The following is a 27,500-nucleotide window of genomic DNA, read 5'->3' on the forward strand; positions in this document are numbered from 1 at the left end:
ATATATATATATATATATATATATATATATATATATATATATATATATAAAATATATACACACACACATATATATATACATATATATATATATATCAGTATCGTTCACCTTGTGATGTAGTTTAATGAGCAGGTCGATTGGACGGTCAGCCTGATGCTATTATCGGGCCTGGCTCTTAAAGTAAAAAAAAAAAAACTTTTACTACATTAAAACTGAAGTGGCAAGAAAACTTCAAAGTTCTGTAGTCGAGGGAAAAGTCACCAAGCCATGAAATCTGATGATGAAAGACTTCCACAGAGTAACTGTGGAGTGGGTTGGCCTGTTGGTGTTACAAAGCCTCTGCGAGGAGAAAAACTTTCTCCATAGTCATTGACCTCCATAGTCAGTGACACAGTGCTCGAAATGATCCATAAAGCAAAGGAACAGAAGCCACTGCAGATAAAAATTATTTAGGGAAGATGTAACAGAGGGGTCGATGAACAGATACACTTGCCATTGACTCAGTTCTAGCAATATAAGAAACAAAAAAGAAAGGAATTCAAACCCAAGAGAAATATTGCAAAAACCACTGATAAGTTCATCAGAGAACAGAGAAAAAGAGAGTTAACAATGTCTAAAGGAAGAGGTACATTCCTAGATGCAGATCATATAACCTTTGACTCAGTTCTAGCAATATGAGAAACAAATAAGGAAAGGATTCGAATCCAAGAGAATTATTACAGAAATCACTGATAAGTTCATCAGAGAACAGAGGAAAAGAGTTGACAATGTCTAGACGAAGAGGTACATTCCTAGATGCAGATCAGATAACCTTTGACTCAGTTCTAGCAATATGAGAAACAAATAAGGAAAGGATTCGAATCCAAGAGAAATATTACAAAAATCACTGATAAATTCATCAGAGAACAGAGGAAAAGTGAGTTAACAATGTCTAAACGAAGAGGTACATTCCTAGATGCAGATCAGATAACCTCTGACTCAGTTCTAGCAATATGAGAAACAAATAAGGAAAGGATTCGAATCCAAGAGAAATATTACAAAAATCACTGATAAGTTCATCAGAGAACAGAGGAAGAGAGTTGACAATGTCTACGCGAAGAGGTACATTCCTAGATAAGATGCAGATCAGATAACCTTTGACTCAGCTCTAGCAATATGAGAAACAAAAAAAAAAAAAAAAGAAATCAAATCCAACTGAAATTTTATAAAAATCACTGATAGGTCCATCAGGGAACAGAAAAAAAAAAGAGAGCTTACAAATGTCTCAACGATGAGAAATACATCTTTAGATGCAGATAAAGCGAGAGACCAAAGTGATGTGAATCTTCTGAAAAATGGATCTCAAGAAGTCGATAAAAATCTCATGGAAGGTCTCGTATTCATTTCTGGGTCTGACTCCGAATACCTCTCATGTTTTAATGAAACTTCTTTTGTTATTAATTGTCTGGATTTTCTCACATTCATTCAGTTCTTCATCTTGAAAAATAAAAACAAGAGTCTGAAAATGGATGATAGTGGTCTGAGGGTGATTGAGAGGCGAGCAAAAAAAAAAAAAAAAAACCGAAGTTTCCTCGGCGCAATCGAGTTTTCTGTACAGCCGCTACAGGCACGATCAAGGCCACCGAAAACAGATCTATATTTCGGTGGTCTCGGTATAATGTTGTATGAGCCGCGGCCCATGAATCTTTAACCACGGCCCGGTGGTCGCCTGTCCTATATCGTTGCCAGCGGCACGATCATGGCTAATTTTAACCGTAAAATAAAATTAAAACTACTGAGCCTAGAGGTCTGCAATTTGGTATGCTTGATGACTGGAAGGTGGATGATTAACAGACCAATTTGCAGCCCTCTAGCCTCAGTAGTTTTTAAGATCTGAGGGCGGACAGAAAAAGTGCGGACGAACAGACAAAGGCGGCACAATAGTTTTCCTTTACAAACACTAAAAAGTATCTTGACTTGGACTGGAATAATCTTATTGCTACAAAAACCGTTAAACTTTGTTGTTAATCTGTCACCAGCAACTACATTTTCGAAAAGGGTACCAATAATATATTGGTACCCTCCTGGACAATATAGCTGCTCTCTAATTAGCAATACTACTAAATAAATTCTCTTAGAATAAGGGCGACGGTTTCAGCTTTAACCGTGTCCCCAATTTGCCGTCCATCCTCATTAACTTACCAATGAGGAAGTTTTTGAAACTTGACCCACTTGGGGAATTTCGGTGGACCGCACTCTACATGAGCTTCGCGTTGCTTTGCTGCCGTTCACCCATTTCTCTTTGTCTTCCGCTCTTTATCAGTTTTCAGCTGCCTCTTTTTCGGGCAATATTGTCACCGTGCCATACACCTAGAAAAGAAATTCCTCCTTCTCTCTCTCGGCGTCAGTGACCTTATTAGTTGTGACGCCAGAAAAATCCCAAAATTTAATTAACCTCTTTCTCTCTCTCTCGGAATCAGTGACCTTAGAAATTGTAACATCAGAAAATGCTCGAAAATTTATTAACCTCTCTCTCTCTCTCTCTTGGCGTCAGTGACCTTAACAGTTGTGACGCCAGAAAAATTCCAAAATTTAATTAACATCCACCCATCTTTCTCTCTCGGAATCAGGGCCCTTAGTAATTGTGACACCAAAAATTCTCAAAAAATTCATTAACCTCTCTCTCTCTTTCCAGCCATTGTTTTGAACAATAGTATTGGTATATATTCAAACTTATGCTAATTTAGTGTTCAAAAACCATAAATTAGTTTAGCAATTAGTGGTCGAAATTTCAACTGTGAAACTAATTATGAACAACAATAGAGAAAGGAACCCATATTCAATAGTTAGAATACGTCTCATATACTTTTAATTCATATTAGATTCTCAGTTCAGAAATTTTGGATTGGCCAAATTCGTAATATCGTAAGTTGCTGACAGCGTATTATTATTATTATTATTATTATTATTATTATTATTATCATTCAGAAGATGAACCATATTCATATGGAACAAGCCCGCAGGGGCCACTGACTTGAAATTCAAGCTTCCAAAGAATATGTTCATATGAAAGAAGTAACAGAAGGTAATGGGAAATACGGAAAAAAAGATCAATATTAAAAGATAAAAAAAATATATAAACAATTAATATTGGCCTAAATCTGCAGTAGTTTTTAATTGGATTAATATTTATACCAAATGCACGTTATTTGTGAAATAATCTAATACAGCACGAACTGTATAATTGTACTGGAAATATATGGCCGCCATAATTTCCCAGAAAATGAGCATTAAGTTATACTTTATACTGTATTTAGCAGAACATAATATTTACTGGCTAAAAATTCCACGAACTTATGTATGAATTCAAAGACAGATTTACAAAAACGTAATAACGGGGAAAGGGCAAATTCCATGGCAGTAATTTCCCTGGAGAATATGACACTGATATTCCAAATTACATATAATTTGTCAACTGCTCCTTCACGAGAGGTAAGGGTATATTCCAGCAGTATCAAGACCTCTGGTCGAGATAACTATACAAAATCCGAAATAAAAGTTGCCTTACAATAATGACATAACATTAAGCTTGTTAAGGTAACTGCACTTTAGTCCATTAAATCTTCTACGAGCTTGTAGAATCCTAACTACAGTTCGTCTGTTTTCTTTTTTTTTAATCGATCCTTGTTTATGAGGAAAATCCTGAAAAATGTCTTCAGTTATTAAATTATTATTTGAATAGATATGCTCTACAGTTGATATTTTCAGATAGTGTTTGCAAACCAATCGAAACGGCTGTGGGTTTATTGAGACAATCCAATATCAGCTCTCTGTGGTCGACTGTAGTTACACGTCCTTGATGCTATATTTCAGATTCTCGATTGTTTGTTTCTGTAAAGTGTTGAAACATGCCACTGTATCTTTGTGCCATTATAGCAGTAGCGGGGCCAACATGATCATGTCGAAGAGACTCATAGATCCCTTTCAAAAATCTGAAATTTTATTTACTGTATTGATCTTAATTTCCTTCTCCCTACATGGATTCTAAGTGAGCCTGCTCTGAGGATCTTGATTAGTAAATCCTCTAAAATTATCTAGTTCCATGTCTTAGTTATGCCCTTAAAGACCATGCTTTATGCCCTATGTATAGTAGTTTGTAATTGTTTCTCATACGTCCATGACATTACCATGACGTAATGAAGGTAGGTGTCCACAGTGAGCAGAAATAAGAAAATAGTACGTAAATTACCTTCTGTATGCATATATATTATATTCAAGCGGTCAACAGATAACTTTAGACATTCTCTGTATGCTATATGGTCAGGGGTACATAGAGAGAGAGAGAGAGAGAGAGAGAGAGAGAGAGAGAGAGAGAGAGAGAGAGAGAGAGAGAGAGAGAGAGAGATTATATTGTTGAAAGGGAACTGCGACATACCCTCCAGTGAAGACGTATGGCCTAGAAGATAATTTGTTGAGAGGGATGAAAAGTCTTCGTGATGAAAGGAAGGCGTGTGTTAGAATATGTAAACGGGAGAGTGACTAATTTGTTGTGAGGGCAGGACTGAGGCGAGGGTGTGTTATGTCTTCATGGCCATTCAACATCTTTATGGACGTAGTGAGGCGATGTATATTACGAAAGAACAGATGCTGGTGCGAAGTTCTTAGAAAAGAAAATGGACTGTGAATGGGTGTGGAATGGCTGTTGTTTGTAGATTATAGATTATTGATTGGGAATTATGAAAAAAAAACTGCAGAAATCAGTGAAAAGCCTTAAGTGTTTAAATGTGAGAAAGAGTAAAGTTATGAGGGTGTAATAAGACCAGATAGAAAAAACAGTGACAGGTCTTTGGGAGTAAATTTAGTGGATTGTGGTAGGTTGAGACAGTGAGTAGGTGACACTGAGCATTTTGAAAATTTGCAAAGGAACTGGTGTTTAGATTAATCGAAAGCATGTTGAGCTAACTTCTCTTTATGGATATCAAGTGTGCACGTTAAATGCAAGCGAAAGAAAAACGGTTGGCGATATTAAAATGAATTTCTTATATAGCACAAGTTCTTTAAGAAATCACTGATAGGCTGAAAATTGTGATGATGAATCAAAATGAGCAACAGGACAGTAAAAGGCCGAATCAGAGTGTTTAGCAATGGTACGGCCATGTGGAACACTAGTATTCACAAATTCCTTAGGCCCTTTTATAATTTAGATTAATAAATGGCATAACACCACCAATCCTTTTGCACTTCTGAAGATAACACAGGGCGTCGAATTCGAAAATTTTCCCTCTGATTTTCCAAAAGGGGTTTCCGAATGAAGGTCATACTATGGGGATTATTACAAATGCATTTCAGAGCAAAAGCCTTGGCCATCTAAGTATCAAATCCTGATAATCATTGTTGGTGTTGGGTCCTTGATCATATGGTCTGCCTAAGAATTTTATTTTCTACATACTTAGGTAGGCATCTAATTACATATACCTATATAATTAGGAAGAGTCAGTGGGAGTAAATGTTCCTAGGCAAATGTTTCTCAAAGGATAATTTATTGAGGGTAATGAAAGAATCAATGTAAATCAATTTTATCTTCATCCCACTTCATCCTAAGGTATAAGACACCCATCTTACTGGTGACTATGAAAAGATAGGCAGAAGAATGAATTCAATGGCCACTGGATGGTAAAACATCCAGGCTTTTAATGAGTACCCCTTTAAAACTGTCGACGTTACACTTCACTTTCAAAAAGTCAGGTTTAGAATCCAGTGTCTCAACAAGGCTACTTACAAAGTAGGAATGCATAGAACTAACAAATTCTACTTTATTATTAAAAATGCATTATTCAGTTCTTCACTTAAATTCACTGAAAGTTACAGCAACGTTTCTAACCGAAAATTAAAAGTCATGAGTTTTAAAAACCAAAAAGAAAAGTCATGAATTTTCAAACTCTACTGAAGATTATTATTGCAAGGAGAATCTTACTTCTTGAACAGGTTCTTTTCACATTACGGCGTGTTCGAAATTGTACATCTTAAAGTTTTGATTATACTTTTCCTCAGAAAACCAATATTTTGGGGAAAAAACCAACAATTTGTCTGCCTGTGGATAATAACCTAATACACGAAAAGCCATCCACTCCATACAGGATATTCTTCAACTTAGCAATATTTGTTTTTCACACACCGAGAGAGAGAGAGAGAGAGAGAGAGAGAGAGAGAGAGAGAGATTCAGTTCTACCATTGAGCATATATATTTATATATATATATATATATATATATATATATATATATATATATATATATATATATATATATATATATATATATATATATATATATATATATATATATAAATTTCTGACTCACGTCAGGGATCAGACAGGTCTCTCAGGTGGAAAGCAAAAAGCGTTATCCACTGGGCCATACAAGTCTAAAAGAAGTTGGAACCTGAGAGCAACTGCACCCAAGTAATTACCTGGGCAAGCTAACTGCTTGCATACCAGCAAATTTTCCCCGGGAAGTTGGGGAAAACTCGCTGGTATGCAAGCAGTTAGATTGCCCAGGTAATTCCTTGGTGCAGTTGCTCTCAGGTTCCAACTTCTTTAGACTTGTATGGCCCAGTGGATAACGCCCTTGCTTTCCACCTGAGAGACCTGGGTTCGATCCCGACGAGAGTCAGAAATTTATTTCTGTTCCACACGTGATTGTGTGTTGATGATTTCTATATATATATATATATATATATATATATATATATATATATATATATATATAATATATACAGTATATATATATATATATATATATATATATATATATATATATATATAGAGAGAGAGAGAAAAACGTTTTGAAGTTTGAAGTGGGCCGTTCATTTCTCTTTTAGAAAAAAAGACAGGAAAAAGTCACGTCCAATTTCACTTTCACTAAGCGTTTACGGAAGGGGCAGGGCACAGGTTTGAATGATACTGGATTTTGGTGGTCCAAAATAAAAACATCCACTTTTACTGGAAATCCTTCCATGAAGCTGATTAAATTCATATTCAATGGTTTTAGGATATTATCTTTTGGACAATGAAGAGCTGGCGTCCTACGATAACAGAAAGGTAGTAGGTTGCTCCGTAAGTTTTACCCAGCTAGCGATTTTTTCCTGATACTATCTTGCACGATAAAATCCTACCTTTTAAAATGGGAATTCCTTGTCCGATAACTACGTTAACATCTTATGAAAACGAAAAAGGATATATATGTATAAATATATATACATACACATATATATACACATATGTCGATATTTTTCATCAAAGCATAAATCGTGCTCATGTATTTAATATCATGTTGAAACAGAATCACTGGAAGCAAGGTCTAGGGCAGTGGTTCTCAAACTGGGGGTAATTACCCCCGTGGGGGTAATGAAGCCGTTTCTAGTGGGTAACGAGGCAATTCCAATTTGTAATAAAAGGTACAATTCTTTCATTTTAATTTTTTGTCCAAGGAATAATGTCTAAAATCTAAATTCTTTATTTCCTAAGACTTGAGTAAGAGTAAAATTAATTTCTTACATATAAAATGCATTAGAAATTAAGAACTGCAATATTTTTATTTTCTTTATATTATAACTTCACATAACTGAAGAGGAATGGGGTAGGGGTAATGGTGACCTATCACACCAATGACGGGAGTAACGATACCAAAAAATTTGAGTACCACTGACCTAGAGACTCTACGCCTTGACTGTAGGTAGAGTACTTGTTCAAAACCAGTCCCGTATTTCAGCATTCTTAAGATATTTTTCAGACATATGCCCATTTATTTGTTTATGCCTCAAAAACAATTTATAAAACTTTCCAGTTATTAATTTTTCATCTCTACATGACTAGACATACTAACGGCAATTAGCTCAAGTCCGTCTGATTCTGAAAATGGCTGGGCTCTATTTTTAAAGCTTTGAGCGCCTGAAAAAATCTAACGTTTCTTTTCAAAGGCTCAAACTTGGCATTCCACAATGTTTTTGTAATTTGGAACTCTTTAGCAAACAGCAAAAACATAAAGCTTTCTTCATCATAAATTGCATTATCCAATGTGACACTCGAGGTCATTAACTCTTCTAAAAAATAAAAAAAAAAATTATCGAACAAGAAAATTTTGAAAATTATGTTTTTGTTTTCGGTGTTTATTGTAAAAATAAAGAATGTTGATAAAATTTGGGAGAGGCTTTTTAAAGGTATATATGTTCAATAAATAAATGTAACAGTATTAAAAAAAAAAAAAAAAAAAAAAAGTTTTTCCTTGAAGAGATCCAATCAAATGGAAAAATAAGGAACCTGTTTTATTCTCCTCTGGATGCAAACACAAAACGCCAAACGTTCCACCCACACTATTTGTTATCTTAACAGCGCGCTCTTCACATACACGAAAAGAGAGAAAGAGAGGGAGGGAGGCGTTTCTTTCGCATCATTTATCACTGGAGGTGTGTGGATGTTCTTTGCAGAGAGAGAGAGAGAGAGAGAGAGAGAGAGAGAGAGAGAGAGAGAGAGAGAGAGAGAGAGAGATAGTATTGGGGGTGGGTCATTTCTCTTTGGAGAAACATGGCAAATGAAGTTTTGTCCAATTTTTCCCTCTACAAAAACGCCATGCGAGGAAAGGTATAGATTCCAGGTGGTCATATCACCATTAGTTTCCTCTTTGCGAAAATAATGATTTAGTCGACTTATTCCGCTAGAGTAAAAGATTTTATGACGTTAGGATAATTAATAAGAAAAAAAAAAAGAATTTAGAATGCCACGAAAAGCACGAGTTGGGACCTATCGATAGGAAAAAGGTTATCGAATGTTTCTCTGACGTCATAGCTTGCGGTGCCATTCTACATTTTAAACATTGTGCACGAGATAAATCTGATGTGTATACTTATCGGACTTCAACACAGCGAACTTATGCCCTTACCAGCTACTGTATTACGATTATTTTTCCCTATGCTACAATTTCAGACGTGACACAGATACACTTATCTCTTACACTGAAAGTTAAGCGTAAAGTACAGGTTAGTATAGGTTAAGAACTGTGTGGAATTACTGTTTGCTATAAGTTATAAGGAAAATATTCAAGTGAAGGTTATAATCTAGGTTCTTTGTTATTTAACGGACTTTGTCACTTATCAGAAAGGCCAGACACCCAGAGGCATATTCACCAACCGTTCGGGACCTTCCCTGAAAAAAGCGAGACGCCATATCTTAAAAACTAACCATAGAATCTTCTTGAAAATAATTTCAATATGTTTGCCACGCCCAGTACATATATTTACACACCCATGCGGCATGTTTTAAACAAGCCCGGTGGGGATTACCGTAAAAACAAACAAAAGACTGTGCGCGCGCCCGTTCTCATTCGTCTGGCCGAACCATAATACAGTTGGGGAATATGCTACCCGGAGCGTCTGTTAAGTTATTATTATTATTATTATTATTATTATATTTCAGCAGATGAAACCTATTCACATGGAACAAGCACGCCATAGGGGCCATTGGCTTGAAATTCAAGCTTCCAAAGAATATGGTGGTTTTAACCTCCCACCGCAGCAGACCCGACACTGCGGCAGAAACTGATCGTGATACAGAGCCAGTGATTTTTCATCGTCCTGGGGAGACGCGAACCCGCGACATCTGAGAGGCATGCTACGACACTAACCACTTTACCAGCGGACCAGTTAAAGTTCAGGTGCTACTGGTATTTTAGTCACCCTGAGCAGAGTCATTTGAGTCATGGGGAAAGTTTTTTCCTACATACCAAAAACGTTCTTGCCATACATGAAAATCTTGTGTAAGCTGTTTGATAACTTTTCGTTTTGACTACGTAAACTAGCGTATACAATCTGAGAAGTATACTTAAAAAAGAAATGTATGTGTAACTGGAAAGATATTGTAAATACATTATGATCATGAACAAAAAGTCCCAGAGAATAGGGAATAGTAAGGTGGTTTCAGTGAGGCTCCAATAATTTTATTGTTTCCACGATTACTATGACAGTTGAAAAGTTCTGGAAAGAAAGGCGAAACAACGCTAATAATAATAAAGTATTTTCTCTGCTTTCTGGTGTAAGAGTCTTTATATAATCAGAGAGAAGATAGAGTACTGACATGCACACACACACATACAATATATATATATATATATATATATATATATATATATATATATATATATAATATATATATATATATATATATATATATATATATATATATATATATATATATATATATATATATATATATATATATATATATATATATATATATATATATATATATATATATATATATATATCGGAATTCAAAACCAGTTGGCAAAGATATTTTGGTGATAGCAAGCGCCTTAACATTACTGTTTTCTTTAATTTTTTTTTTTTTTTTAGTTTCGTCAATTGCAACCTCTTGACTGAAGATTAACAGGACTGTTGCATTCTTGCAGAAATATATTTGCATGTCGTAGCATTTATTTATGTATGATAATGATAAGAATAATAATAACATGCTTATCAAACCCCAGCCAACCAGACACCTGAAGGTTACCTCGAGGAGCAAGAAAACGTAGCAAAAATATTGTCTCAAGGAAAGGAAGAAATAAAGAAAAGGCAATCAGATATGAGCATACAAAGATATCGGTTTTCGATAGGCCCCTGGGGCGCGCGACGCAGTCTCCAAGGGCCCGAGATGTTCTTCATCTCCAGCCAATATTTTTTCGTATGGAAGTGGATGGTGGGATGAGGACCTCTCCTTCTTCTTCTTCTCTACTTTAACCCCATACACGTTGGATGGGTTCAAATAATGGCGGAGTAGATGACCGGTGGCGTTTCCGTCGCTCGGTAGATTATTAGAACGTTAACAGAGTTGTTCCCAAAAATATTGCATCTGTATAACTTTCGACGCATAATGATGTAACGAATTGTCATCTCATAAATTATCCGACAATCGCAGGTGAGTCTAATGTTTTCGTCCAATCAAAATTGTAATAAATATCGTGAAGTGCAAAAATTATTTTGGTCGGTTTCCGTCACTTGTTACATTATTAAAATGCTAGCTAAGAGTTGCTTCCAAAGATATTGCAAACATAATTTCCGCAGCAACATAATGTAACGAACTGAACTGAATACAGAATTTAGGCCAAAGGCCAAGCACTGGGACCTATGAGGTCATTTAGCACTGAAACGGAAATTGACAGTAAAAGGTTTGAAAGGTGTAACAGGAGGAAAACATCGCACTTGCACTATGAATCAATTGTTAGGAGAGGATGGAAAGTAAGACGGAAGAAAGAGAATATGAAAGGAGGTACAGTAAAAGGAATGAAAGGGGGTTGCAGCTAAGGGCCGAAGGCACGGTGCAAAGAACCTCAAGTAAAGCCTACAGTGCACCGCATGAGTGCCCTGACGGCACTACCCCCTTACGGTGCATGATGTAACGAATTCTCAGAAATACTAGTGGTATCAGTTATGAATTAAGTGAAAGTATTGCCAACACTACTAAAATTTAATCCTTTCCCTTTCCCTAAACCATTAAAACTATTCAGTGTTTATTAGGAAGAATATCAGGAAAGCGCCTTTTCCCCAAAAATAATGCAAATATAATTTCCGAATCTAAATAATGTAACGAATTGTCATCACATCAATTTTCCTCCAATCGTAGGTGAAATTAATATTTTCATCCCATCAGAATTATAATTACATCGTGAAGTATAAAAGTTAAACGCTTCAGGTTATTTGGGACAATCTTCTAACGTGAATTACAAATTTCACGCTCATAATATTCTTAGTAGAAACTACTCGGCAAACTTCATTTCAGCCATCATATATTTGGGACATCTTAAAGAAAGTAAAAATCATAAGCTAATTCTTCTCCTGTTTTTAGTGTTCTGTTAGAGCACCATACCCAACAAATAAAGAGACATAAAACGAATTCATCGCAATAACACAGAATCATGTTTGTGTTCATGAATATCTAATGTAATTTTCCCAGCTGTGTTGAGGGCTCTGATGATCTGCATATATTTTAGAGAGCGTATTAAAACATCCTCACTTCAGGTAAGCAGTTTTTTATGGTAAAGTCAGAGATTGCACAAGATTTGCATTACTTTAGGCGAAAAGCTATTTTTATTGCACTTTTATTGCTTATTTGATATCAATGTTTTCAATGTAAATGCTCATCTACTTTGAACAGCTTTATGGAATGGAAAGGAATGGAATGGAATATAAAGTTTAAGTCAAAGGCCAAGCGCTGGGACCCTTGGGGTCATTCAGAGCTGAAAGGGAAGTAGAGTAAAAAATGGTTTCTAGGTGTAACAGGAGGAAAACCTCGCAGTTGCACTGTGGAACAGCTGTTAGGAAATGGTGGAAAGTAGCCGATGATGGAAGAAAGAGAATATGAACGGAGGTACAGTAAAAGGGATGAAAAGGGTTACAGATAGGGGCCGAAAGGACGCTGCAGAGAACCTTAAGTAATGCCTACAGTGCACAGCGTGAGGTGCACTGACGTCACTACCCCCTCCCCTAAAGTGTTAACAACATTTATACACCTATACTAAAGGCACCATCAGCATTGCGTCGACCCCGGCTCCCTATCCCCCACAACACGCAAACACACACACACATACACAAAGAATTCGCTGTTCGCTATCGCCCTCAATTCTCTCCACTTGATCAAACCATTTTAAAAGACTTTCATTAATCCTTTCAGTTACGCCAAACCTTTACAGCTGCTTTATTTCCTCACCCTTGCAGTTCTTCTCACCCTGTATACACTTCGTAAACAATTCATCCCATTGGCATTTTAAATTCATTCCAATTAGATATTATCCATTCTTCAGTTTATATACGTATTTACACACACACACATATATATGTGTATATATATATAAACTTTAAATAGGTATACAGTATATATATGTGTGCATGTATGTATGTGAGTGTGTGTACGTGTATGTGTGCGTGTGAGGTAACCAGTGTAAAAGTATGCCATACTACACTCCTCACTCATCAGTGGACAGAAAGCCATTTGCTGTCGAACTAATGACTTCGTTCCGTCATCACTCTCCCAGTGACATCTTTTTGCACGCCCTTACCGACTCGGGTTTGAATTGCACCAGCAGAAATCCTCTGCCTTCGTATCTTGAAAATCGGCTCCTTGAGTCACCGTACACATAAGTTCTGCCTTTATAAAGGAACGTGCATAGTGAAGAATGATAATAGCCCGTGAAGGTCTTATTTAATCAGTATTCTTGCACGTGCGTAAAGTTTCGTAATGTACGCAAATGTGCGCTATGAAATTATACCATCACGATTTTTTTATTTAAAAGATGTTCACTTATTAGTATCATGTCCGAAGTTCAGTAAGGACTATTTCAAAATATTTACCTGGTAAGGTTAACCACTTTATTGTGAAGTAAAGTAAATTTTACCAGTTGTTAGGAATTGGAAAATCAAATTTAGGCCAAAGGCCAATACTCTGGACCTATGAGGTCATGCAGTGTTAGAAGGGAAATTGAGAGTAAAGAAGGTTTTAAAGGTGTAACGGGAGGAAAACCTCGCAGTTGCACAATGAAACAATTATTAGGAGAGGGTGGAAAGTAAGATGGAATTAAGCATTTGATCGGAGGTACAGGTAAAGAAATGGAAGGGGTTGCAGCCAGGGGCCGAAGGGACGCTGCAAAGAACCTTAGGTAATGCCTACAGTGCAACGCACGAGGTACCTGTTGTTAGACTGTTGCTTGACTTTTTGTTTTAAAACTGTTGAAAGTCATCTTTATTCTCAGTTTATTTCTTGTAATTGTCCACCAAAATAAAGATAATTATGGTTTATTTGACTGAGTGACTAAAGTAAGGACGACGATAAGAAAGTAATCAGTTCTGAAAGATAATAAAGGGAGTCTGATTTTCTTTATTAGCTGAATGAAGGGGAGTGTGGAACTGAGCTGAATATATAATTTAGGCCAAAGGCCAAGCACTGGGACCTATGAGGTCATTCAGCGCTGAAACGGAAACTGACAGTAAAGTTTGAAAGGTGTAGCAGGAGGAAACCCTCGCAGTTGCGCTATGAATCAACTGTTAGGAGAGGGTGGAAAGTAAGATGGAAAAAAGAGAATATGAAAGGAGGTACAGTAAAAGGGACGAAAGAGGTTGCAGCTAGGGGCCGAAGGTACGCTGCACAGAACCTTAAGTAATGCCTACAGTGCACCGCATGAGGTACACTGACGGCACTAACCCCCTACGGCGGGAAGTGGAAGTTTTGGATTAAGAGTTGGGTAAAACATCAGAGAATGACAAGGAAAATTGAAATCTTATTAAACAAGGTCACAAGGTAAAGTATTGGTAGTTTTAGGAGAATATGATACAAAGCGGAGTTTGAAAGCGCAAGTACAAATAAAAAGTATCACAAAGAAGTTAAAGAGATAAAGACATTTTGGAAATATAAGTAATAAACACTGTTCCACGCACCGACTCCTTTTCAGTCATCTTATGCTTCTAGACAAAAGGAGATTCCATGGTTTTAATTACTTATTCGTTTCATATGGCGATCTATTTCTTCATTAAACCTTAGTCGCCTTTACTTTCTTTTCCTACAGTTTATTCTTTTTGTCTTCCTTCCTCGATTTAGGCTGCCACTCACATGTGCCCGATCGCTTGCTTATAATATGACGTTACAAAGACTACGGTCATCAACCACGTGTCACCTTCACGTCACGACATATATATATATATATATATATATATATATATATATATATATATATATATATATATATATATATATATATATATATATATATATATATATACAGTATGTATATATATATATATATATATATATATATATATATAAATATATATATATATATATTATATAAATTTTTATCACGCCGTGATTTATATACATTCATGAAGCTACAAATGTCGCTTAATATCATATTCCTGCTACTTCAGGGAATTATCACCGAAGGAGAATGTTTTAAGTGATAAATGAATCGGTACGGTTTTGACCGTCGAATGGAGTCGCTGGAAGGTACCGTGTCGAGGGATCGAGACCCGGCGGTACCGATCCATTTATCACTTATAAAGAATTCTCCTTCGGTGATGATTCCCCATCGGGGATATTCCCGAAGTGCCGTGTATTTGATATTAAGCGACATTTGTAGCTTCATATATATATATATATATATATATATATATATATATATATATATATGAAGTGCGTGCCAAACATAAAATATCATTCGGACCCTCATCTCACGTATATATATATATATATATATATATATATATATATATATATATATATATATATATATATTATATATATATATATTATATATATATATATTATATACATATTATATATATATATTATATATATATATATATATATATATATATATATATATATATATATATATGGGATCAAGTGGCATTTTATGTCTGGTCTAATCATATCATTATTCATGTAAACGACTGCTGCTGAAACGCCAGTGCTTTCGTAAAGAGACCTACATTCAATTTATAGTGTAAGGACAGGAAAAATCAATTCATGCATCCATCTCGTGCTGGTATATTTTTTTTTTTATTACTTAAAGCTAATAAGGTAATTCTGATACAATCATGATTCTGCACCCTGGCGATAACACTGACAGACTTATTTGCATGATTTTTTAATTTACTATTCAATACTGAGATTGGTTTCTATAGAAAAAACGGCGTTCTTTTATTTATTTTTAACAATGGAGGAAATCCATACTTCCCGCCATGTTTTATGGTCGACAATCCAACGGCAGGTTGTATATTAATGTCTAAAACGTCTGCATGCATTCCCACTATACCCAAAACCTCCCTTATCACTTTTTTTCTGCCCATGGACTACACTGACTTTGGTAGAGGCATTTGGGCTTCATTCCATCGACTTCCAGTTAAGTTTAACCCGCTTTGGGTTAGAGAATTCGAATGACAAGACACGCAATATAGAAGGCTGAACCTTTATATCGTACGAGATGAGAAACAGATACAGCTTCCGTCACTCAGACGCCTGCAGCTTAGACCTCTGGTCTAGACAGAACCGCTCAGACTCGCTGTCGGGTCGCAGCCCAACGTATCGTACTGCCTCACCCCACAAACTCCGTCTGAAGTAGAGTGACGCAATAATAATACGTAAAATACGGGGTGGTATACCTCAATAACATACAGTAATTACATACATATCAAACAGAGGACTCCTGTCAACATCAAACTAATCTCGCATGGTCGAAACGTCACAGAAAAATAAACTCAAGTGAGAAATAAACTCCAACATCAAGAGAGACATATTTTATAAAAATGTGAGACACAGGAGAAAGTATTGCTCATCACAACAATCACTGCAGAAAGAACTTGACTGACTGACTGTACGAAGCTGTTGGAATGACGCAATTCGCAGGGGTGCCAAAACTTAAAGTGACATGATGTTTGTTGTCGGGTTCCTTGCCAAGTTATTTGCCCTGGAAGTTGGTTTGTTTCAAAGAACATAAATTATGAAATTATGCATTTTTACTAATTTGGATAAATGTTTTTGGATGCTAGATGTGGAGGAATTCATAGCAATTTATAGGAATTTATGGACTAGATTCATGTTTTGTGAAAAGATATTCTTCAACAAAGATTGAATTTTCTAATTTAAATAAAAAAAATCCAGAAATATCGATAACTATAGCTATAAAACAATGTATTAGAATCAAACAATCCACTGACAAATCACTCTTGAATAACAAGCAATCGCAACCATCCAGTTTCAATGTTGTGCTAACTTAAAGTGTTGTACTTCCATAATTAATTCCACAGCTATGGGTGGTGTACACATTAATTTTCTATACGTTCAAACGGCGCCAGCTATTTTTAAATGTTGAGTGTGTTTAGTTTTCCTATTTTCTCCATTTCTGTACACCATTTCATTTGAGGTCTTATAGGGAAGAGAAATTCACAAAGAAAGAACACTAAGAACGCAGTCGAAATATCAACACTCTCAGCAAAGTTATACTTATTTTGAGAGAGAGAGAGAGAGAGAGAGAGAGAGAGAGAGAGAGAGAGAGAGAGAGAGAGAGAGAGAGAGAGAGAGAGAGAATTTTTTTTTAGTTATTATATCACGATGGTATCTAGTAAGGTGTCCCCATCCGTGAACATCAGAATGTTTGGTATCTATGAAACATCAATTACCAGTTGAAAATTGTTTAAATTTCTTCAAAAACACATCAGCTATGTTTATTTTCATAACAGCTTAGTGAGACACTTATTACAAATGATGAACGGCCGATAGTTTCTAAGAACATAAAACTAAAGCCCATAGTAATTTATGAATCTTCATCAGAACTGAATTACCTCTTCCACTCATTGCCAACTGTCCACCAAAGGCGTGAAGGTTACGGAATGATTTTACGAGATATCTTGGTAATTTGCAAAACAGTTAAAAAAAATACAAACAAAATTAATCTCAGTGAAAGTAAGTATGACATTTTGCTAGCTCATGAAGACGATTTCAAACGCGTTCACATCTTTTACCTGACTGTTTCTTTGTAAATCTAAAAAAAAAAAGGACGGGGGACTATTAATGAATATGAACTAGCACCTTTATCACCAACATTAAAGGAAAATGGTCATTATTAGCCTTTTAATTTAAGAAAAGTAGTTCGTTAGTGTCCTGGGAGGACTGATAAAAGGCACATACACTGTGGAAAGTCACCGGGTCATATATTCTATGGGAGCATCTTTATTAAGCACATCCACCGTTGCTTTGTCTTGTTAGTGGGACAACTTGAAAGGAATTTGTTTTCGAGACAATACCGAGGAATACAAACAACAATAATAACTAAAACCAAATTTACAATCTAACATTTCATTGATGATAAATGCGATTCATACACACACACACACACGCACACACACACACATATACATATATATATATATATATATATATATATATATATATATATATATATATAATGTATATTTATATATATGAATATATATATATATATATATATATATAATATATATATATATATATATATATATATATATATATATATATATACTGTATATATGTATATATACATATATATATATATATATATATATATATATATATATATATAGAGAGAGAGAGAGAGAGAGAGAGAGAGAGAGAGAGAGAGAGAGAGAGAAGAGAAAAAAGTACTATTTATACCGGTGTTTTATTTGAAGCTGAATCCAAACTTTTATCATCTGTTCCGGGCTCTTTAGGTTTTATAAAAATGTTAGGCTACATTTAAACAAAAACTTCTAAATAACAGCTTTTTTTATGAGAAAGGGCTACGTTCAGATAAGCGCACTATTTTAAATGTGCAAGGTAGAACTTAAAAAAAAAAAAATAAGAAGGTGGAAAAGATTACTGATTCGAAGGGACTGTTAGGAAAGAACGGTGACTGGAATAAGGATGCTGTTAAACATAAAGATAAATTAATAAATGATATCGAGGAGAGAGAGAGAGAGAGAGAGAGAGAGAGAGAGAGAGAGAGAGAGAGAGAGAGAGAGAGAGAGAGAGAGAGAGATCGGAGGTGATTGTGTATTAGGTATAATTACTTTTATTTGCTATTCAGGGAAAAAATATCATTAGAGTATAAGATTTCTTTTTTGAGGGGCCGAGGTTTAAAGAAAGGGACTGTAGGGTTAAAAATTGAACACGTTCAAGCAGGCAGTAGTTCTATAAATTCAAAAAGTAGTTTTGTAAATTCAAAAGCAGTTCTGTAAATTCAAAACGTAGTTATTTAAATTCAAAAAGTAGTTCTGTAAATTCAATAAGTATTTCTGTAAATTTAAAAATTATTTCTAAAAATTTATTTCTATGTATTCAAAAGTAGTTCTGTAAACTAAAAAAGTAGTTCTGTAAATTCAATATGTAGTTCTGTAAATTCAAAAAGTATTTCTATATATTTATTTCTATATATTCAAAAGTAGTTCTATAAATTAAAAATGTAGTTCTGTAAATCAAAAAAGTAGTTCTGTAAATTCAAGAGTAGTTCTATGAATTAACAAGAAGTTCTATAAATAACAAAATGTAAAGACATAGCTATGACATGCGTGAAAGATATATATACGCGCACTAAGTCCTTCCTATTTATTATAAATAATGGCACACTTATATATATTCATATATCAAAGAAAACCTGTGATGATATACATACATACACCCACATACACACATATGTATATCATATATATATGTGTATACATATATATATATATATATATATATATATATATATATATATATATATATATATATATATATATATATATATATATATATATATATATATATATATATATTATATTCAGCTTTTAAAGATGTGTCTACACATATAAGCTCAACCGTAGGCGCTCGCAGAAATAAACAAGAGCGTAAAATATTTCATTATGATACTGTAAAGTAAGACGGCCATTAACGTCTAATAAAATTTTGACACGCTGCTCGTTACTACCTGAGAATCATAGATCATTTGTCAACCATATGTTTAGTGCCAAAGTTAAAAAAAAAAAAAAGGAACGGGTAAAAGTGTAGGCGACTTCTTCATCTCATGTTTTTTCTATGATGTATGATAGATAATAATGATCATGAGGTATATTAACTAGAAATATAAAGTCTTGACTTCCACATATTTTTGCAAAGTATTTATTGTAACTATCAGCAATGTTATAAATATCTAGGCCACGTTTAATTTGAAAAATCACTACCTTTTAACATAAAGGTCAGAAAATATATTATTAATACTTTTATTTTCATTAAGATATTAGATATCAAAGTAAATTATGAATACGTCCAAGAATATTACTTTTATTTTATTTCAGTTCAAAACTATAATTTCCGCATGTAAGAATTTTACAGGTATGCAGAAAAACGAGAGAATATTAAAAATAAAGTGTGGGAGAAATGAATGAATTGAAGATAACGCACCACAAGAGTATTTTTTATATGTAAAATACTAAAATACACAGTAGTTTTATATCGGCTGTTTTTGTTGTACAGAAAATAAAAAAAAACATGTGTATAATTAACAGGTAAAGTAAAAATGTGATATTTTTTCTACAAATGATAATAATTGAAATTAGAAATAACTCAAGTGTTCGGAATGATTTTAAGCAGAAATTTGCAACTATAATAATAATAATAATAATGTAAAATTATTATTATTATTATTATTATACAGAGACATTCAGAACGTAAGGGACATACAGCCTCTCTTCTTTAGAAATCATTGACATCATCTCTCTCTCTCTCTCTCTCTCTCTCATCTTCCACCGAAGGAATAAGGATCCAATTCTATCCCCTGCGCAGTTTCTCCTCACTTATTCCTTCATTTACTCTCCAATATTGACCTGGGTACACTTTTCTGACACTTCTTTCTATTTGACTACCATTCCTATGTATTGCCTCATCCTTTGGAAAGTACTTGAAGCCCCTCTGGTATTTTAGGTGATGTTTTCCCTGGATGTCCGCAGAGAGAGAGAGAGAGAGAGAGAGAGAGAGAGAGAGATACCCTACATTTTTCCATTTATACTTTTTCCAAGGATGTGGAGAGAGAGAGAGAGAGAGATACTCTATATTTTTCCATTTATGCTTTTTCAAAGGATGTGGAGAGAAAGAGACAGGGGGAGAGAGAGAGAGAGAGATCCTCTCACAATTTTTCCCAGTTTCACCTAAATTTTGAAAACAATTATACGAATCATGCTATCTGGAAGATATATATATATATATATATATATATATATATATATATATATATATATATATATATATATATATATATATATATATATATATATATATACATAGAGAGAGAGAGAGAGAGAGAGAGAGAGAGAGAGAGAGAGAGAGAGAGAGAGAATTCTCTTTATCGTAAAAATAAAGGATCATCCCATTTCCCCCGAGAGTGTGTTTCTGGGAGATAAGTTGGTGTGTTGGAACTTCGAGAAAAAATTTCATATTCTTATTTTCTAAGATTTTTGCCTTTTTTAGCTTTCCGTATTCTATGCCTATAAAATACCTGTAAAAAACGGGGGTAAAATAAGACATTTTCAGCAGGATTTAATTTTTCATTTGCTCCATCATCAACAATTTTCGAATAAAAATATTTTGGTAAAATAAGTGCAGAACAATTCTTTGGCAGATAACACAGTCTCTCTCTCTCTCTCTCTCTCTCTCTCTCTCTCTCTCTCTCTCTCTCTTTATAATTTTGCGATGTTTTCATTTCTTACATGTTTCGAAAAATTTGTTCTCGTTATTTATTCTATTCCCATTTAGCACTGTCACTTGGTACTCTATTCTCTTTCACTAGGGATATGCAACTGAATTTCTCTTGTAGCTCAGGGACTGGGAACCAAATTTTTGCTCTTTCTTTATTGGGCAATAAATCTGCAATACTACTCACCTTTACCTTCGTTGGTGGGTTTCTGAATAACAAATGAAGAAACTATTTCTACGAGGGCGAGAATAAGAAAGAATATTGTATCTATAAGAATATTTTGGTATGTTGTCTAAGAAAATCATATAACAGACCTAATTCTTAGCAGATATGTTGTTCGAATTACGCTGAATTACAGAGATGCAGAAAAAGGATTTTTTGATGGCCAACAAAACTACAAAGAGATGCAGAAAAAGGGTTTTTTGATGGCTAACAAAAAATACAAAGAGACGCAGAAAAAGGATTTTTTGATGGCCAACAAAACTACAAAGAGATGCAGAAAAAGGGTTTTTTGATGGCTAACAAAAAATACAAAGAGACGCAGAAAAAGGATTTTTTGATGGCCAACAAAAATACAGAGATGCAGAAAAATGATTTTCTGATGGCCAACAAAAATACAGAGAGGCAGAAAAAGGATTTTTTGATGGCCAACAAAATTGCAGAGATGTAGAAAAAGGATGTTTTGATGACTAACAAAAATACAAAGAGATGTAGAAATAGGATTTTTTGGTGGCCAACAAAAATACACAGAGAGGCAGAAAAAGGATTTTTTGATGGCCAACAAAAATACAGAGATGCAGAAAAATGAGTTTCTAATGGCCAACAAAAATACAGAGATGCAGAAAAATGATTTTCTGATGGCCAACAAAAATACAGAGAGGCATAAAAAGGATTTTTTGATGGCCAACAAAATTACAGAGATGTAGAAAAAGGATGTTTTGATGGCCAACAAAAATATAAAGAGATGTACAAAAAGGATTTTTTGATGGCCAACAAAATTACAGAGATGTAGAAAAAGGATGTTTTGATGGCCAACAAAAATATAAAGAGATGTACAAAAAGGATTTTTTGATGGCCAACAAAAATACAGAGGTGCAGAAAAATGATTTTCTGATGGCCAAGAAAAATACAGAGACGCAGAAAAAGGATGTTTTGATGGCCAACAAAAATACAAAGAGATGTAGAAAAAGGATTTTTTGATGGCCAACAAAAATACAAAGAGATGTAGGAAAAGGATTTTTTGATGGCCAACAAAAATACGGAGCGATGTAGAAAAAAGATTTTTTGATGGCCAAAAAAATAAAAAGAGATGTAGGAAAAGGATTTTTTGATGGCCAACAAAAATACAAGTAGATGTAGAAAAGGATTTTTTGACGGCTAACAAAAATACAAATAACGACAGGTTAGTCTCCATCCCAGAAAAGCAAGTACTTGTAACGTTTTCTGAGCTATAAGGGTAAATAGAACGAGGTTTTCGTCCTTACCTGCAGCAAAGTTGTGATAGTAAAATAACAAGCCGGTTTACGAAATTTATATTTTATGGGTGATGAAAGAATGAGAATCAGTGAGGTTTAGAAAATTCTTTGGGTCGTTTGAAGAAAAACTCTATTTAACTATAGTAAATATTTGTCCTAGAATTGTTCTGCAATGATTTTGTCAGTATTTTTTTTCATACTAATGTCAAGACAAAAACATTTATTAGTTATCGTCCATGAACTTATCTCTAGAGCGTCAGTACAAAAACATTTTTTTAGAATACAAATCAATACTAGTGTTGATATTTCCGCGTTTAGAAAGTTTTCTCGAAAGCTTCCCCGACCAGGTGAGAAGGTATTATTTTTTTCCATAATTTTTGGGCATTAAAAACGAAACTGAAGAATATTATTGCTATGATTTTCATTGTCGATTCTTCTGCTGTCTGTGCACGAGAAGGCAAACTTACTCTGAGTGACTGATATTGACTTATCAAATTTCTGTCCTGGATAAGTCTTAATTTAGGGTTACCTTAAAGATGGCATTAAGTGCAAATTCTAGTAAGAGGTCAAAATTAATTGACGAATTGATAGAATTGTACTACACAAATTAAAAGATCAGCTTGTTATAGATGGAAAACTAATTGTCTCTCTGTTAATAAGGCTATGTGATTGCTGATTAACATACACTTTAGAATTTTTGTAAATTCCGCTAGAGAATGCTCCACGCAAATATTTACAATTTGCGCGATTTAATTATCTTAATGGACTTTTAAATGATATAGAAAAATTAGATGAATAAAATCTAATGGTATTCCTACATAAAACATGAATTCTTTACCATCCAGTAGGTTAATTTGTAAATATTCAACTTCTAAGTGCATAATTCTCAGTGCTAGGGGCGTTTTGGATGCATATTTGCATGGATTTATGTAATGCATAACATTGCAGACATAATATGTGGCCTGATTCAACACTCACACTTACACACATTAATGGTATAAATTCAAACACACATGAAGACTGTTGGAAGGAGGAAGCTAGCACCATGCACATTATAACTCTGATTGCGAACACCACAGTCTTCCAACTGCCATTTACGGCATATGACAACAGAACCACTGTAGATGTTTACCGTCATCGGCCAGGAGTCGAACCTGGGTCTGCTTGCTTGTTAGGTGATTATGCCACGGTCATTGTTAACAAGCAGTCACTGGGCTCCGCTGTACGTAGTAATGCAGTCAAACTCTCAACATAACAAATGTTTCTTAAAGTAAACCTCCGATACAGTATTTCATTCTTGCATAAAGAACAATCGTATAATAGTACAAAAAGCTCAAAACAGACTATGACGAGCGATACCCTCGTGGAATGCAAAGCATCCCTGTGTTAGTCCTTAAGTGATCCTACGGAATTTGAATGAGATCCTCTGAGATCATAGCAAATCACCCTAAATGCCTCGGGAGCCTCAGCTGAGGATCGGGGCGTGTTCATAAAGGCAGGTTTTTACTTATTTACCTATTTATCGCTTTTGCTTATTTTGATTTCATAAGGATAATCAGAAAGTTTTTAAATCGAATTAGGTTTGTTTGTGGTGAGGTTATTCATTTGAATGGAAGTGAAAAATAAACCCGTAAGAACTGGTGGAATGAACGTTTTACACTTTCCCTTATGTAGTTTTCTTTTTCGTTTTGTAGTTTTAACTAAAAAGGAAAAGTATTCGCCGAAATCTTTAAAGCTGTATATTACGTAGTACACCATACTGCGTGTGAGTCACGTAAAGTAATATTAATCGTGGTAATACTTCAGGTAATATGTTAATCAAGAGTAATTTTAAATAATGACTTCCTGTATGACACGAGGCTATACTTTGAAAGGAAGTCTTGCAACAAAGTATTTGGACTGTAATGTGTTTTTACTTTGGAAGAACCTTCGGTGGACAGTGTCTGTCTCGTAAAGTATATATATATATATATATATATATATATATATATATATATATATATATATATATATATATATATATATATATATATATATATATATGTATATATATAAATTATATTATATATAATATACTGTATATATGTATGTATATGTACATATATATATATATATATATATATATATATATATATATATATATATATATATTAACTTTATCACTTACACAATTGTTCTGTACATTGATACAATTACTAAAAGGAATTCATCGAAACTGGATGGTGTAGCGGAGTTATTTATTAAAGAAAAAAATATTACAAGCCTTCCAGGAATAACAGTCCTCATTGACAAGATTCTACGGATACTTGGCAATGAGGACTGTTAGTCCTGGAAAGCTTGTAAAATTCTTTTTTAATAAATAACTCAGCTAGATACCATCCACTTTCAATGAGGTTCTGTTAGTAATTATATATATTATATTATATATATATAATATATATAATATATATATATATATATATATATATATATATATATATATATATATATATATATATATATATATATATATATATATATATTTATATATATATATTTATTTATAATGGCAGATGGTATAGTCTGTGTCAGAGAGAACCATAGAGAGGGCCGACTTCCTATGTGCAGCGTAATTTGGCCGCCATTTTGATTGCGCGTAACTGGAGCTGCAGTGACAGCAACGTCTTGTAAACAAACATGCTCTGAGTGCACTGCAACCCACTGTGGGGCCAACAGTTTGTCTTTATGTTGGAACACAACAAACTACCAATGTTTATTTATTTGACAGCTGTTATGATAGTTCATTTTATGGACGTATATCAGACAATAAGGGTACAAATAGGCCTATATAAGTATGTAACAGTAAGAGGACCACTCAGATACATCAAAGCCAAATGTGACTAGATCAGCAGAACAGACTTTGCTCCAAATAATACCTATTTAGGTAATTCCTTAGTGGGATAAAAATTTTATTCTTCTCAGATATTCTTACAGACATGTACCCTATATGGTATATTTATAAACAAAAATAACCCATAAATGTTTAAACAGTTTTATTCAAAGTTCTGTAAAATAAAATAAAAATAACCCTTGGAAAAATGTTTAAACAATTTTATTCAAAGTTCTTTAAAATAAAATAATGCATATTTTCAAACATTTAGGCTATGTAAAATTACCTGTGAAAGGACTGCATCTGGAAAAGTAATTATTGTACTTCAATGTCATTAAATGATGACAGATATAATAGGCCCTGGGAGAAGAACATGCTAGCAAAATGTCAAGCCTTCGCAAATATCATGCCTTAGCAAAATATGTACAAAATGCTATGCCTGTGCACAACCTATTGGAAATAGGTAGTATTTAATTACTAATCACGCACCACCACCAAAGGCATCAACACATACACATAGCACACATCGTTTAGCATTAAAATCACCACCAGTCCACCAACAAAAGCTTTAACACACACCAAGCTTAATCGAGTTAGACAGGGCTATACTTATCTGTCAGTGTGAGACCTGTTAACAAAATACTCATTTGGATTAATATAAATTCATTTATGGGAAATTTTCAACGGTTTTCTGTTTTTTCGTAATTTCTTTTCTTTGGATGCTTTATTCTTGATTTTCAACTGATATTTTAGTCTCATTGTAACATACAATTGCTTCATAAACTGTACACTTTGAGAACATGAAGGTGTACACAAAAGATCACAGTTGACATTGCGTCTTTAGCAACCTCCAGTTACACACAATCAAAATGGCCGCCGGCGCTCAGCCAAGTACAATGCAGCACATAGGAAGTCGGCCCTCTCTATGGTTCTCTCTGGTCTGTGTACTGCAGTCAGGGCATATTTTGAAAGCCAACCTGGACGAGATTCTAACTCAGTTAAAGATTAAATAGATGGTTTGATGAAGTTACCTTTTGCGCTCAAAAGATGCCGTACATAAAACCATGAGAGAGAGAGAGAGAGAGAGAGAGAGAGAGAGAGAGAGAATATTTGAGTGAATTACCGCATACGATTTGATAACAGTTCCCCTGACATATAAAAAAAAAAAGTACCAGATGAAGTCGTACTTAATCCCTACGGCAAATCAAAATTTCATACCCCAACCCACTCAACAGTGGAGGTAAGTTACGACTTAACTGTAGGTACGAAGTAATAACAGAGACTCGAAATATGATAAACATTGCTTTTCATCCTCAATATTTTTACGATTTGACCTCAATATTTGAGGCTGCGGTAAGATATTGCCTCGTAAATCCTCACCTTTGTCTTTCGCAGAGAGAAACAGCTCATTGTTTCGTGTCACTGAACACCAAGGCCAATTTTACTCAAACGACCTCGCATTTTTATCATTGAATGAATAAATAAAGAATTTAGGTCCAAGGCTAAGCACCGGGACCTATAAGGTCATTCAGCGCTGAAACGGAAATTGACAGTAAGAAGGTTTGAAAGGTGTAACAGGAGGAAAACCTCGCAGTTGCACTGTGAATCAATTGTTAAGAGAGGGTGGAAAGTAAGATGGAAGTAAGAGAATATGAAAGGAGGTACAGTAAATGGAACGAAAGGGGTTGCAGCTAGGGGCCGAAGCCACGCTGCAGAGAACCTTAAGTAATGCCTACAGTGCACCGCATGAGGTGCACTGACGGCACCACTCCCCTACGGAAGTATTATTATTATTATTATTATTATTATTATTATATATCTGGCATCCTGTAGTTGAAGGGGAGGTAAAATTCGGGTGCTTTTCACCATCTTCTTAAATCCTTTAATTATTGGCTACTTA

Source organism: Macrobrachium rosenbergii, chromosome 19, assembly GCF_040412425.1.
Source record: "Macrobrachium rosenbergii isolate ZJJX-2024 chromosome 19, ASM4041242v1, whole genome shotgun sequence".
NCBI classification, from domain to species: domain Eukaryota; kingdom Metazoa; phylum Arthropoda; class Malacostraca; order Decapoda; family Palaemonidae; genus Macrobrachium; species Macrobrachium rosenbergii.